The sequence below is a fragment of the Ascaphus truei genome, chromosome 8 (assembly GCF_040206685.1).
Source record: "Ascaphus truei isolate aAscTru1 chromosome 8, aAscTru1.hap1, whole genome shotgun sequence".
Lineage (NCBI taxonomy): Eukaryota > Metazoa > Chordata > Amphibia > Anura > Ascaphidae > Ascaphus > Ascaphus truei.
In genome coordinates this window covers 9320725-9336100 of record NC_134490.1, presented here as the reverse complement: position 1 = coordinate 9336100, position 15376 = coordinate 9320725, and positions in this window count along the sequence as shown.

Sequence of the window (15376 nt, the reverse complement as noted above, 5' to 3'; positions counted from 1 at the left end):
ATGTGCATAACTGTAGCAATAGCCTCAGAATACATTGAACTTGCTGTAGCGTACCTACAAACTAGCATCACCTACCGTTAATTCAAAGAACTACGTAAGCCGCAAGAGATCACTGGGCAGCCGCGGTCACAGGGTCACGGCTTGCAATTATGTGCTAATGCATTTCACGTATTTACTCGCGGTCACAGCTCCAGTAAATCTTGCTACATCTGTACATATGAATGAATGAATGTCTTTATTTATATAGCACAATGAGTAGCAAAGCTGCACACCAATAATATATAACAATATACTTGCAAAAAACGCTGCTCCCGGTTCAGGTAAAACTGCCAGCAGATCCTGAGATAATGGTAATAATTGATGATCCAGGGCACAATGCGGATTTTCAAAAAAGATTTAATGTATCAAAATAGCACCAAATACGACGTTTCGTCCTTCTCAGAGGATCATCAATTCTTACTTTTATTTATATAGCACCATTAATGTACATAGCGCTTCACAGCAGTAATAGTTACAATCATATAAATAATAAGATATTATTAACACAAAGGGAAGAAGTGCTCAGACATTAAAGTAATATTTAGCAAAGGGAGCCCCTGCTCCGAAGAGCTTACAATCTAAACATATGACCCATAGTTTGTCTGTAATTACTGTTGACAAATTGCATCACGTGGCATATCTGATCAACTAAAGCAGAATTATGCATATTTTTTATTTTATAACGCAATGGTACATAATTATTAGTTTAAAACATTTTAGAATAGTCATACTGTGACAATAATCAATCTGGTTAACATATATAATGGAACATTCGTACTGTGTAAAAAAATAAAAAATAAATACATAGCAATTTACTTATAAAACTTATAAAATATTTTACCAGGAAGTAATACATTGAGAGTTACCTCTCGTTTTCAAGTATGTCCTGGGCACAGAGTTAAGACAAATAATACATGGTTACAAGTACAGTTACATAAATGAGCAGGGTATACATTATATACAAGACATTTAAAGCACCTACTGCAATTCTGCACTAAAAATCTAAACAGACTTTGTAGGATTTACGCCTAGGATAAACCCCGTGCTTTTCTTACTTCTGTTTGTCAATTCCAGTGTTTTATTTTCACCTTTCCCTATAGAGCAATGTGCGGCATCAGAAAAAAAAAGTTTTAATTAGCAGAGTGTTGACTGCTAACTCAAGGGCACAGGAGCAGAAGTGTCATCAAATGAATAATTAATCCTTTGAATAAGAAAAAATAATAGGTTATTTCAGGCTTGAACTCCAGCAGGAGCCCAGAGGACACTGTGCCATGTATTTACAGCTTTGGAGTTTTGATTTAGGAGCATTTTTTTTTGACATGACATTTCTATATCATAATCCATCCCATTTTCCACTGACTGATAAACTTTGCACCTTGAAACACAGATGCTGCTGAATAATTTCCCTTGACTGAAAGTGGAGTTTCGGTGGAAGAAATCAAGTGACGGAGAAGCGTTTGCTGACAAGTACTGGATTCAGCTGCTTAGTAATGGAAACAAGTAATTCCTTTTGCTGGATTTTTGTTTTGCATGAAATCAGAGTCAAGCAGATTACCGCCAAAGACCTTTGCGTCTAAATTGCACAAGGTGAAACATTGCATTGTTCTAGTAATCACAGGGGTCATATTTCACACTGCTGCTTCAATGGCTTGATTACGATTACATGAGATGTTCATTTATCTGGGGATTTTTGATTTCACTTTTTTTTTTTTCATGTGTGGACTTTCTGCTTTTGATCACTCAATCAGATACCAATCACACTACTTCACCCCCATCGTGTAAGTGGACATGACAAGTGGTACAGGTAACCATGGGAGAAGTTAGCAAGGAGCTACAGAACTCATATTTTCATGATATCATTATCATTAATAATGCTTCCAGCGGACTGCATTATGCAGAGTTAGATAAGGTGTTCGACGGAAAGTGGACCGTCGGATACGAAGGACTACCTGTAAGGGTATAACTGTTGCATGTTTGAAGCAGGAGGGAAAGGTACCAGAGTAGAGGGAGGAGTTAGAAATTAACGTGAGTGTAAGGATTAGAGTAGGAGCAAGAGGTTTTAGGAGATGGGAGGGAATGGGGTGAAGAGGGCAAATGGTAGGGGGAGAAGAGGAGATTAACAACTATAGATCCTCCTCTATGACAGCAGAAAAGGAGTCTAGGAAGACAGGAGGAGAATTAGGAAGAGGGGTAGGATAGAGGAAGGTACAGAGGGGATGTCCTGACGTCCTATTGACAAAGAGCAGCTGCCCGAAACGTTGAGTCTCTCTGGATGAGTGTGTGAGTGATGCAAGTCTTTTTTATACAGTACATCATGTCACTTCATGTATATTTTTACTTTCTGTATGATTGATATTTTGTAGATGCACATTTAAATACAATTTGGACATTTTGGGGCAAAACCGGTGTCCTCATTCTTATATTGGATGTATCTGTGATTGATATTTCCCATTGGATCTTTAATTACAAGTAAGAATCTGTAACATTTGATAGCAAAGATCATTGACTTTTAACAAGCACTTCTCAGAACATTGGTATATAACTCCCTATGTGTTCGCCCCTACTCCCTCTCCTTACTGCATTGTACAAATATATATATATATTTTTTTTCATTTGGTCTCTTAACAAAAGTCAATTTTTTTTTAAACTAACGGATGACTCCTGAAGTGATTAATCCACTGAGACAGAGATATCTGAGTTATACGTCTGTGCGCTCCACATTTCAGAAGCTGGTGTTTAATTTGTTCACCTTGGAAGCCCTGGAAATATATGAGAAAAAAAATAATATTGTGCTTAAGAAAGCGAATATGTCATGGAGACGGCAGACTGTTTGATTATGGATTAGCGGGTTGCTATCCTTACACAGAACTGCAGATGGAAGAAGCTATAAAACTGTAAGGCTGCAACACAGATTATAGGGACGGGAAATAAATTTGTTAACCTGACAGTGGTTCATCTGTGAAGATATGAAACCATAGGAGAACTCCAGATTGTGATGAATCAGTTCTGCTCTTTAGGCAGAGGGCCAAAGGCACAATTGCCCCTGGCTGTCCTTATGTAGGGACCCCCAGTTTGGTTGGATTTATAATCAAGCCATAATGTATTATAAACATATTTCAGCACAAGTATGTTTAACCCCTTTTGTTCTGGACGTGCTAACAATGCCTTGCATCATTTCATTCATATCCTGCCACTTAGTATCTCATACAGATTTATTTTTCATGAAGAATGCATCTGTCTCAAGCTTGTAAAGCAGAATTATACTGCGGCCAGGGTAGCGCTGAGTGGGCGCACGCACTCGCGCTCAGCGCGACCAAACACATTGCAACAATGTGTTTGTCCAGCGCGAGCGCGCCCATGCACATGCCCGTGAGTGCACGGCGCTCAGCTGTGTGCAGAGACAAGTAAATTTGTTTTTGCCGCTCGCTGGCGTGTCACATCAGCGGCTCGCCCAATGAGGGTGAACCAGCTATTTGAGGTTATGGCCGCACCCCCCCAACACGTCCCCTGAGCGCGCCCCCGACTGGCTACAAATTCCCCAAGCAAAATGAGCGCCAAGCTCGGGTGCCTGCATGCTCTCATTCGCCCTGGCCGTAGCCTAACCTTAGAGGAGTGGCACAGACTGGCACTGACACTTAAAACAATGACCCAGAGTTTGGAGCAGTGGAGCCTGTCGGTTCCGTGTGACTTGGGGCAAATCATTTTATCTCCTTGTGCTGCAGGCACCAAAAATCTCCAGGTGGTTGGGACTTGTGCCTGCAAAAATTCTATATACAGCACTGCATACACTGTTGATGCTATACAAGAATAAAACTGGTGTTATGTACAGTAAGAAAAAGTGCAAGCTACAATTATGCAAAGAGAGCAGGTTCACGGAAACAGCTGTATGAAGGTTGGGATGCCCGGGGAATGTTTATAGTTTTGGATATTTTGGATATTCTAGTATTCCATAGAGAATAAGAACCAGCAAACACAATATTTAGAACTAGTAGTCACGTTACTTAGCTGCTGCTTTAACGCACTATTTTAGCACACTTGCCTTGCTTAGACTACTAATGCCTGGGATCATTCATGATATGGAGGAAGCTCCTACACATTCTCTGAAGTGTGAATGTGCAAAGACAATTTTGAAATGAATATCTAACAATGTGAGTGAGTCTTCTGTACCATGTCCATTGATGTTTAGTCTTTCAGAGCATGTTCAGACGCACCAAATTGGGAGGCAAATGATTAAGAGACAAACTCCAATTGAGGCATCTCGTTAGCATACTATATGTATAGCAAGTAACCTTTCCTAGCTGCTTCTATTGCTTAATATAACCACTTCCCTTATTATTAACTGACACAATTGGGGAGAAATGGGTACAAAGTACTGTGCCTCAGTTCCTTGTTCACAGCGTTAGTTGGTTCACAGTTTTAATAATATTAGAAACATATTTTTAGAATCGTATCAGGAGCTGTTCTTCATGAGCCACCCTTCCTCTCATGAGGGAGAGAGATGATGTAGGCAGAACTATTAATATGTCTCTTTGAGGTGTTTAGAGATCCCTGATCTTCCCAACCTCCTCTAACATCAGACAAAGCCTTAGCAAATTCCATTCATGTTGACAGTCGGTTGTGAGACTTGGTTTGAGCAGCCATAGGAAAGACACTGAGATGTGTCTAAATAATAACATTTTACCTTGCAGTGACTATAATACTCCATTAATGCACAAATACGACAGGCCTATGTGACTCCTGTTCTTTCTATATGCTCTGCCATATTATATTATAGCACAACACGTTAACTCTAAGATTAACGAAAAGAACCCAGTTAACTGCACTCAAAGTAATATTAATAGCTAAATTAGCCTGGGATACCAATTGTCCCACTATATGAGGTAGAATCACCCCTACCTTGTGACACACTAGAGTGAGTCAGAGCTCACAAAAACCAATAATTCAAAAAATAAAAAATAAAAATATTTATTAATTATAACAACCGCGACGACTTAAAATTACAAAACGAACAAATACTAAAATCCCCTATGGGGTGTTGAATCAAGACCTGTCTGGTGTAAGTCAATTGATGAGATAAGACTCAAATTTGTCCCTGAAGAAGCTCCTTTGCTGGAGGGAAACGCGCGTTGGACGCGCAATGTTGTCAGTCTCCTACTTGGAGCTGTTTTAATGTAGTGTTTGCAGTCTCCTGGTTCTAACTGTGTAGACCATATGAGTTAGTCATTTATTAATTTAATTTCATAGTCAGTGTGCCTGCAATCCTTGCACTTTATGTGAGGCGTTTTCACAGTTCATTACTGTGAATTCACCCCAGCACTGCTGTGCTTGGCAGTCTTATGACACAGCTAATATACCATCATCATCACTGCATGTGCCAGCTCTATCACTTAGATTAATCTCTATGTAAGTGTGCAGTGAAGTTATACTTAGCAGGAAAGCAGGATATTTAATCCTTTGGCCACTTACTTGTGTACATCTATATACTATTCACTATCTGGTCTCACCGTTGCTCCAGAGGGGTTAATACCCTGACTCATAGCATCCCCTGTCTTCACCATCCCACCAATATTTACTGGTTTACTGGGATAGTATGACTCTATAATTAATGACACGGTTGCTTGATAGCGATGATTTAATACATTTTTAATTCACATTACACATTACTTTGGTAATATATGTTTTAAGGAATTTATTAAAAGTTAATTTTTACACTTTGCTGGTGTGCATTTAAGTGAATTCTTTTAGGGGGCACATCCATTTTGTGTTTCCCCTTCCCTTTTTTCTGTCTTACTTAAATCAGAAACATAAATGTTATAATCAGCAGTGTCTATCTGGGGCTGGTAACGTTGTATCAAATACTGGGATATACTTATCTGTTGGATTTGCCCTACTGTGTCATAGATCTAGCGCTTTCATGCTGCTGAGGTTTATTTTTCAACAGCCTTGGTTAACAGGACAGTTTTGATGCAGCTAATACATGTGGCAACATTATTCTAAGCATGCTGATTATAACATTTATTTTTCTGATTGAAGTAAGAGCTGTTTCTTCGGTCACCAATTGATGTAGTTATATAGGATTACAGATGTACTATTTAGCAATTGTGTAGTCAGGTCTCCACTATTCGTGCTGTGTGGCCATACTGCACATACCCACGTATATATTTGTGATATACTGAGCATTTATGCTGTTACATTGGGGTTTATATGTCATCTGATAGCTGGTATACTATGTGCCTATTAGGTGATTTCACCAACAGGGGATTTTTTCCACTGCGTACCAACCACTGCATTTATTAACTGGTGTATGTTGAGGATAATAATCCTATTATTTCAGTCTTATCTCATCAATTGACTTACACCAGACAGGTCTTGATTCAACACCCCATAGGGGATTTTAGTATTTGTTCGTTTTGTAATTTTAAGTCGTCGCGGTTGTTATAATTAATAAATATTTTTATTTTTTATTTTTTGAATTATTGGTTTTTGTGAGCTCTGACTCACTCTAGTGTGTCACAAGGTAGGGGTGATTCTACCTCATATAGTGGGACAATTGGAATCCCAGGCTAATTTAGCTATTAATATTACTTTGAGTGCAGTTAACTGGTTATTTTCGTTAATCATAGAGTTAACGTGTTGTGCTATACATATCTTTAACCCTTTGCACCCTAGTCTACAACTCTATAGGTATTGTGTTGAGTGTTGAGCCATTTCATTTGTTGTTTTCATATTATATTATATAATGTACACAGTTCTGCTTAATGACTTTAATGAAAAGAAAGGATGGATGGCGCACAGCGTGCTGTGTGTAACAAGTGGTCCTGCATTTGCACAGAGCTGTCAGAACTAATCTGCCACTGTTATTTTGCGGCTCTATAGAGGTGGGAGATTTTTTGGGGGGGATTTGGATCAGCCAGTTCTTTAGATCTGTGGACTGGTTTCTTAAAATCCACCAATGGATTGTTTCTAAATGGTGGTTTTGGGATTAATCTGCATGGATTGGAACTGGAACAATCCGTGCACGGATTTGACACCGTGGAAAGCTCAGGAAATCCCGCGAAACGGATGTTGACAGTTTCGCCCCTCTCTACTGCTGTATTCCTTGTTTTTATTTACACTGACAACAGAGAAATCTGCATACAAGGATTTAATAGAGCATTCATAAGCCTATACACCCAGCTGGAGGTCTGCTATATTTCCTCAGACAGTCTTACTAATTGGAAAGGAGGCGATCCTCAGAAAATTATGCATTTTTCAGATGTATGTATGTATGTATGTCTTTATTTATATAGCGCCATTAAGGTACATAGCGATCACAGCAGTAATACACGTGACGTAATCATATAAATAACAAATAACACATAATGGGAAGAAGTGCTGCAGACATAAAAGTAACATTAAGGAAAAGGCGTCCCTGCTCCGAAGAGCTTACAATTGAATTGGTAAGTAGGAAGAACGTACAGAGACAGTAGGAGTATAGTCTAAATATGTTGCTAATATATTATTAAACTGGGGCTGGTATATAAAATGAGATGGAAAAATATTATAATTGCATCTTTGATTAGTTATATGATCTATGACACCGGAAGGCTGATCTGTATTGAGCTTGGTTGCTATTCTTCCTGTCCATTTCCCACCTCCCTGAGCCCACGTGACTTATTCTTTCCCTGGCGGCAGTAAGAAGAATAACTATTTTGCACTGTTCCAAAAGAAGCAGAGGACCGTGATTAGTAAAGAATTTCAATGCACTTTAGTCTCTGGTATGCATCCAGCACCAATTACATCACAAATTGGCTGTTCAGTGACTCGTGAGAGGGAAATACAGATATGTTCATTATTTTATTGTGCATTTCATCTTTTATAATCAGCCACATGCAATATGTATGTGCACTCATTCAATAGCCTGCCTATGACCCCCATCACCACCATATAGGGAACTGCAACGGGGGGGGGGGGAGATGTACAATCCTTCTTAGCAACATGTTTTCCAATTTCAAGAAAGTGAAAGAACTTAATTAGACAACATCTTTGATAGAATCTGATAAATTAACCCTGTGAGTGATCTTTGGATGTCGCTAATACGTCACGGGGTCTGGCACCTCAGCTGGCCCATGGCCTAGTAGAATGTGACAACGTGATTGGTGAAAACTGGCGCTAATTAAATACTAGTGATCACTTAAAATACAGTGAATATATATAACACACATATAGTGATCTTAAAGAAGGTTGTGGCCTAGTAGATACATCATTACAGTAACCTACTTCTAAGCTCCTCTGAAAGCGGAAAGCGATCTGTCACTAAAGTGGAACTGAAGGGGAGGACATCCGTGACGGAACCATCAAGCGATCGTGCCAGAGGGGTTGGGGTCCTCCGCCGCTCAAAGGGTTAAATGTACATTTAATAGATTTTCAAAAGTAGACCTACAACTCTAACACCAGGCAGGGAAACATGAATGTAATACAGTTCACAATATTGAACCAACCAAGTTAGGAATGTTGCAGCTATGCCAATGCTGCTGGGATCAGGACTTAGTTAATAAGGGTGGTGTAAAATATAAAACATTTCCCAATGATGACTTAAGAACAATAAAGGAAACCAAGACCCAGGGATCAGTTCTGTATCTGCACATTGTGCTAATCCCTCTATTTTGCAAACTCCTACCTGGTCTCACATAACCAGGGCCGCAGACCGATTTCCTGGGGTCCAGGACTATAGTTTCCACTGGCCCCCTCCCCCTGTGTCAGCCTTGCGAGACCCCCACTCTATCTCTCAAACCTCATCCCACCCCTCCCTCCCTCTCCTTCCTCCCTCTCCCACTGTTCTCTCTCCCTCATGCCCCCACCTCTCTCCACTCCGGTTGATATAGCTTCAGACGTTATTTCCTAAACACTAGAGGTTGTTATTATTTATTATATCACATAGGTGATCCATATATGGGTTAATTATATTGATATATTTCACAATAGAGAATAACATTAGTAGCACACTGTATTTTCTCTCTCCCTCTCCACCTTTCTCCCACACCCCCACCTCTAACGTCTCTCCTTCACATCCCTACCTCTCTCTCTCCCTCATGCGTGACCTTCCTCTTTCCCTCACAACCCGACCTCACTCTCCCTCACACCCCCAACTCTCTCTCTCCCACACCCCGACCACTCTCTCCCCCACCCCCACCCCACCTCTCTGTCACCCCAAATACACATAACTCCTTCCCCTCTCCCCAATGCACATAATCCCCCCTCCCCAATACACATAACAACCCTCGCTCCCACCATTCACATAGTAACCCCGTCCTCCCCATTCACATAATAGCCTCTTCCTCCCCATTCACATAATAACCCTCCCACCCACCATTCAAAACACGCACACACCACCTTAGAGGGAGGTCTACAGTGCTACGCCAATCAGTTGGGCCTAACTATGGGTGGACCCAACTTCCAGTGCGGGGGAAGGGCCTGCACAGTAGGCCGGGCCCATTGCGGAGAGAAGAGCTGGGGCCCGGCAGCCGGGCCTGGGAAAGTAGTTCTTGTCGGCGGCTCTGCATCTCACTTTGGCATTCTTCAATTGTCTCCTAGTTTGGAGACACACTGTAGGAAAATATGTTTTGGGGCTTCTTAAGATGTCTCTGATAACGGCTACTCTGGAATTGGTAAAGTAGCCCAATATAAAGTATTTATTAAATGGGTGAGTGTTTTCACTACACGGCATCATTGTGAGACAGTAAATGCACTGTATTCTGTCAGTGACATTTCATTCATTCTACACGAGGCTGCTGGAGAACCTTGTTCCATCACATCCCCAGCACTGGAAAGCTTCTGAGTGAAAGAATTTGTCACTGTAGAAAATATACAGGGCTCAACAAATGCATTTGCCCACTCGACAGGGGCAAGTGCATTTTACCTGCAAGCGAGTCTTAACGGCGGTGGGGTGCGGCATCTCCCGTCATTCTCATGCATCTCCCCCCCGCAACTCCTGTGTCTCCCCCTCCAAGTCAAGTGAGCATGGCTGCGCGGTCGCAAATGATGCCGTGTTTCCATGGCAACAGGATGCTGCGCAATGTCACGACAATACACGGTGTGGTGTCCCTTTGTCATGGAAACGCTGCATCATTTGACGCTACGCAGCCAGGTTCACGGCAGTTGGATGGGGAGATACGATAGTTCCAGGGGGAGATGCAGGAGAATGCTGGGAGACGCCACACCACACCGTCGCACCCCCAGTACCGGTAAAACTTGCCTGTGGGTAAAGTGAGGGGGGGTGAGAGAGGGAGGGGGGTTACAGAACAGATAATAATAACAAATTGGGGGGGGGGGACTATTTTTTATCATTTGTCGGGCCCTGAAAATACATATATATATTTTTGTTGAAGAGAGAGCTGCTCTATTGTAAAATGATACCGGCATATGGTGTGAGATAGATTTTGCTGCAGCTGAAACATTAGAGAAGATTATGAAGCACATTTTGAGCCATATTACCACAGTAAGCTCCAGTCTTGGATGTTCCGTTTCAACTGACTGCCAAAAGGTAATATAGAGGCAAAGGTATTATAAAAGTCCTTTGTTTTGATAAACAATTGCTTGCTCATTTGCAAAAGCAAAAGGACAGGCATAATGTCAACTCACAAATCCTAACAGGCAGGGGAAAAAAAGAAGTCTTTCTTCTAATCACTTAATATTCTTCCATTTCTCACCTAAATGTTTATAGTTTATCAGATTTTACATTTTAATAAGAAGGCCATAAAGATGTAAAGATGACATTGAGGAAGCCTCAATGATTTTATATATATATAAATCTACATACATTAAATATACAATTTTACTCTATGGGCGTGCGCTCTCTCCTCTTTTTTTCCTTTTATATATATATATATATATATATCAACAAAAAAACAATATGAAGTAGCGCCGCTAAATAACCAGTTAATTATAAATATTAATTATAAATTACTAGTGGGAGAGACAATAGCTAATTGGATAGGCTTGAAGGGGCAGCTAGATAGGGCTAGTACACTATGATAAAACTTTTAAAATAAACAAATGGCAATGCAATCTCCTGACAAAAAACCCTAAAGGAAAAAATATAAAAAATATAAAAAATGTATTTATTAATAAAAAATATATAGAAAAAATTGTCAAAAGATAAAAATATATAATAAAAAACCTTCAATACATAAAGTCCTGTTCCAGTGGAAATGTCCTTGGTTTCTTGCAGCCCGTTTCAAAGGGATCACCAGTCCCTAGTGATATCTGGAAAAAAGAACAAAAAAGAAACAGGCGCACACCTAGTGCATTACCACAATAAAAATGTATTGGATGAACATGAAATCTAACAAATGGCCACTCACAAGGATACAGCAAATAAAAGCATGTATGAGATAGGCTCTCATGTGCCTTGCAGCTCAATCACCAGCGTCCGTCCGCAATCAGTGGCGTCGTCACGTGGATCAGCCTCGCGAACCGGAACCGGAAGAGGGGTGTTTCACCTTCAGTGCTCCACCAAATCGGTCCCTCCGGGAAACAGGCACCCCAGATGTATAATAGTACAAGGTAACAAGCCGGGAGAGCAGCACACGGGAGCCAAGAGTTCTCAGTCAACCTGCATCAGTGTTTGTGGGCAAATGGCGGCCGGACTCTAGCCACGCCCTACGCGTTTCGTCATCAAATGGCGACTTCTTCAGGGGTACCCTTCAAGCATATGTCCTTAGTATTTATAGGGAGGTTAACAGCAAGTAGCCAATAAAGCTTAATTGAATTTGAAGCAATCAATTAAATCAATTACACATATGTATAATTAGAACAAGTAAAATCAATTTCTAAATATTTTGAGGACCCCATCGATGTCCAAAGAGTAACATGCAAACTATATATTGAAACAACATAACTGATGTTCTGAATGTGCTTGATATTATTGATGATATGAATACAATTAATAAGTGGAATGTGACAGGCTGAATCAATAGACAAACAGCACTACAAGGTGCATAGTAATTAAATATAAGGATTAATTGCATTCAGACATTCTAGAGAGTATATTTGAATAGAACTATTTATATGTTTAGTAGAGTCAGGTCTATTGCACTTGATTATTAGTGACATCTCAACTAGGGAGAACACAAATGAATGAACCATAGTATATGGACAGCTATATAAATTAGCAATAAACATTTTCAATTAAATCAATGACACCCAACAAAATAGCAAGTAGTTACCTGGTATGTTATCAGGGTATTAACCCATTATTGGAATGTCAGTGGGGAGTCAGAGGAAGTAGATGAGATGGATCCAAAAGCAAGGACAGATCAAACGAAGGCGACAGTGACTTAAACTAATAAACCATAGTTTGAACACCTCTAATGGGTGTTCTCCAGAGGTCTGGTCTGAATGCTTAGCATTCCCTCTGGGCTATGGTCTGGTCATTGTGTTCCTATTCACTTATTCAAGGGGTCAGTCAGCTTTCGTGTCTGTCACGATTCATCTCCACAAATGGTCAATATTCTATATTAGTTTTGATTCATTTTAATCTTTATTTATTTTTATTTTAATTTTATTTTATTTATACATTTTTTACAATTTTTATTCACTTTTTATATTTATTTTTATTTTTATTTTGATTTTTAGTTTCATTTTCATTTTCATTTTCAATTACATTTATTTTTCATTTTTATTTTATTTTCTTTTATATATTCATATATTTATTTCATTATTTTCAATTCAATACATATATTTTAGTATATACATAATTCACTATTTACATTATTTTGTTTTTCACATCACTCACATACACTTTATTATCTATCATTCACATTGATGCACACAACACATAATCCATTTTCATATTTATTAGAACACAGCACCCATATTAAATTGCTTAATACTTTCATATTAGTTTAAGTCACTGTCGCCTTCGTTTGATCTGTCCTTGCTTTTGGATCCATCTCATCTACTTCCTCTGACTCCCCACTGACATTCCAATAATGGGTTAATACCCTGATAACATACCAGGTAACTACTTGCTATTTTGTTGGGTGTCATTGATTTAATTGAAAATGTTTATTGCTAATTTATATAGCTGTCCATATACTATGGTTCATTCATTTGTGTTCTCCCTAGTTGAGATGTCACTAATAATCAAGTGCAATAGACCTGACTCTACTAAACATATAAATAGTTCTATTCAAATATACTCTCTAGAATGTCTGAATGCAATTAATCCTTATATTTAATTACTATGCACCTTGTAGTGCTGTTTGTCTATTGATTCAGCCTCTCACATTCCACTTATTAATTGTATTCATATCATCAATAATATCAAGCACATTCAGAACATCAGTTATGTTGTTTCAATATATAGTTTGCATGTTACTCTTTGGACATCGATGGGGTCCTCAAAATATTTAGAAATTGATTTTACTTGTTCTAATTATACATATGTGTAATTGATTTAATTGATTGCTTCAAATTCAATTAAGCTTTATTGGCTACTTGCTGTTAACCTCCCTATAAATACTAAGGACATATGCTTGAAGGGTACCCCTGAAGAAGTCGCCATTTGATGATGAAACGCGTAGGGCGTGGCTAGAGTCCGGCCGCCATTTGCCCACAAACACTGATGCAGGTTGACTGAGAACTCTTGGCTCCCGTGTGCTGCTCTCCCGGCTTGCTACCTTGTACTATTATACATCTGGGGTGCCTGTTTCCCGGAGGGACCGATTTGGTGGAGCACTGAAGGTGAAACACCCCTCTTCCGGGTTCCGGTTCGCGAGGCTGATCCACGTGACGACGCCACTGATTGCGGACGGACGCTGGTGATTGAGCTGCAAGGCACATGAGAGCCTATCTCATACATGCTTTTATTTGCTGTATCCTTGTGAGTGGCCATTTGTTAGATTTCATGTTCATCCAATACATTTTTATTGTGGTAATGCACTAGGTGCGCCTGTTTCTTTTTTGTTCTTTTTTCCATATATATATATATATATATATATAGCACTATTGCCAAGATATACCTCTACTATCTTCTTTCATCAATTCTCAGTATTAATTTACGGATTAATATACAGTAACAGGAGTGCTGAAATTTAAAAAATAACCTTCAGAGTGTCTTTATGTTGTACTTGGTTATGTCACGGTGTCTGGTACACCAGAGGTTCTATTGAAAAACCAGGTACTTCATGGGCAAATGCTAATTTTATAGGGGCTGATTGGAGCCCACCAATGGAAATGGGAGCTGGGGCCCCACACACTAACGGTTGCATCAGCAAGGCTGCTGTTGTGGTCATGTGATCGCTCCTAGAAGTAAGGATGTGGCCTCATCCGCTTTTTCCGGTCTTCTGAGACATCTCATGTCTTATATAGGGTCTGGGACATCACAGAAGACCAGTCACATGGTACACAATCAATCTTGTTGGTATGTACCATGTGGTCCCCTCACTTTTGCCTCAGAATTACCTGAGAGTGATGGTACAGCAACCTGATTTGTTGATGTACCATGTGATTCCTTCCATTTTTTTAGATGAGAGGTCATCTCAAAGTGAGGGAATCATATAATACATCAACCAATCAGGTTGCATGATGCCCCATGGGATTTCCTTCTTTTGAGATGACATCGCATGTAAAACAAAGCGGTGAAAACAATGGTACATCAACCAATCTGCTAGCTTGCTTTGCCTGAGACATCACCCTCAAGTAAAGGTTAGAGGACCACATGGTACATCAACCGAGAGGATTGGTTATGTACATTGTGACTGGTCTACTGTGACATCCCAGGCCCTAAATATATACATGTTAATAAGCAGTTACTTGTTTTCTGCTGTTATTGCACCGCAGTCATATCTGCCCTGTGACACTTCCATCTCTTCTTCATGTTAATGATCATTCGCCATGACAACTAATCATTACTGATTTGGGCATTTACTATTTTCTGCCAACCTACTTTAAATCCCATCCTACTGTTCAACTGGAGGAAGATATTCCCTGGATATAATTTCCCCATGACACCCAGTGTCAGCTCTGTCTCGTGACCTTGTGATAGTTTTTCAGAATTAGGCTGCGCTTATAGTGCCGGCGACGCGACTGCGCGACATCGCGTCAAAACAAATGCATTGCCGCCGCCACGTGCGCTTATAGTAAGCGCGATGCGATGGCGCGATCGTTGGAAGTCATCTCGATTTGATTTTTCCAGCAACCGTAGCATGATGTCGCCGTCGCGTCGCCGTCACCGGCACAATAAGCGTAGCCTTAGACAGCAAGCTCTTTAGTACGGAACTATTTGTGTCTTAGGCCCGGGCCATAGAGCTGTGGGGAGAGCGGAGGCGCGCTAACGCTGAGGCTCGCCTGCTTC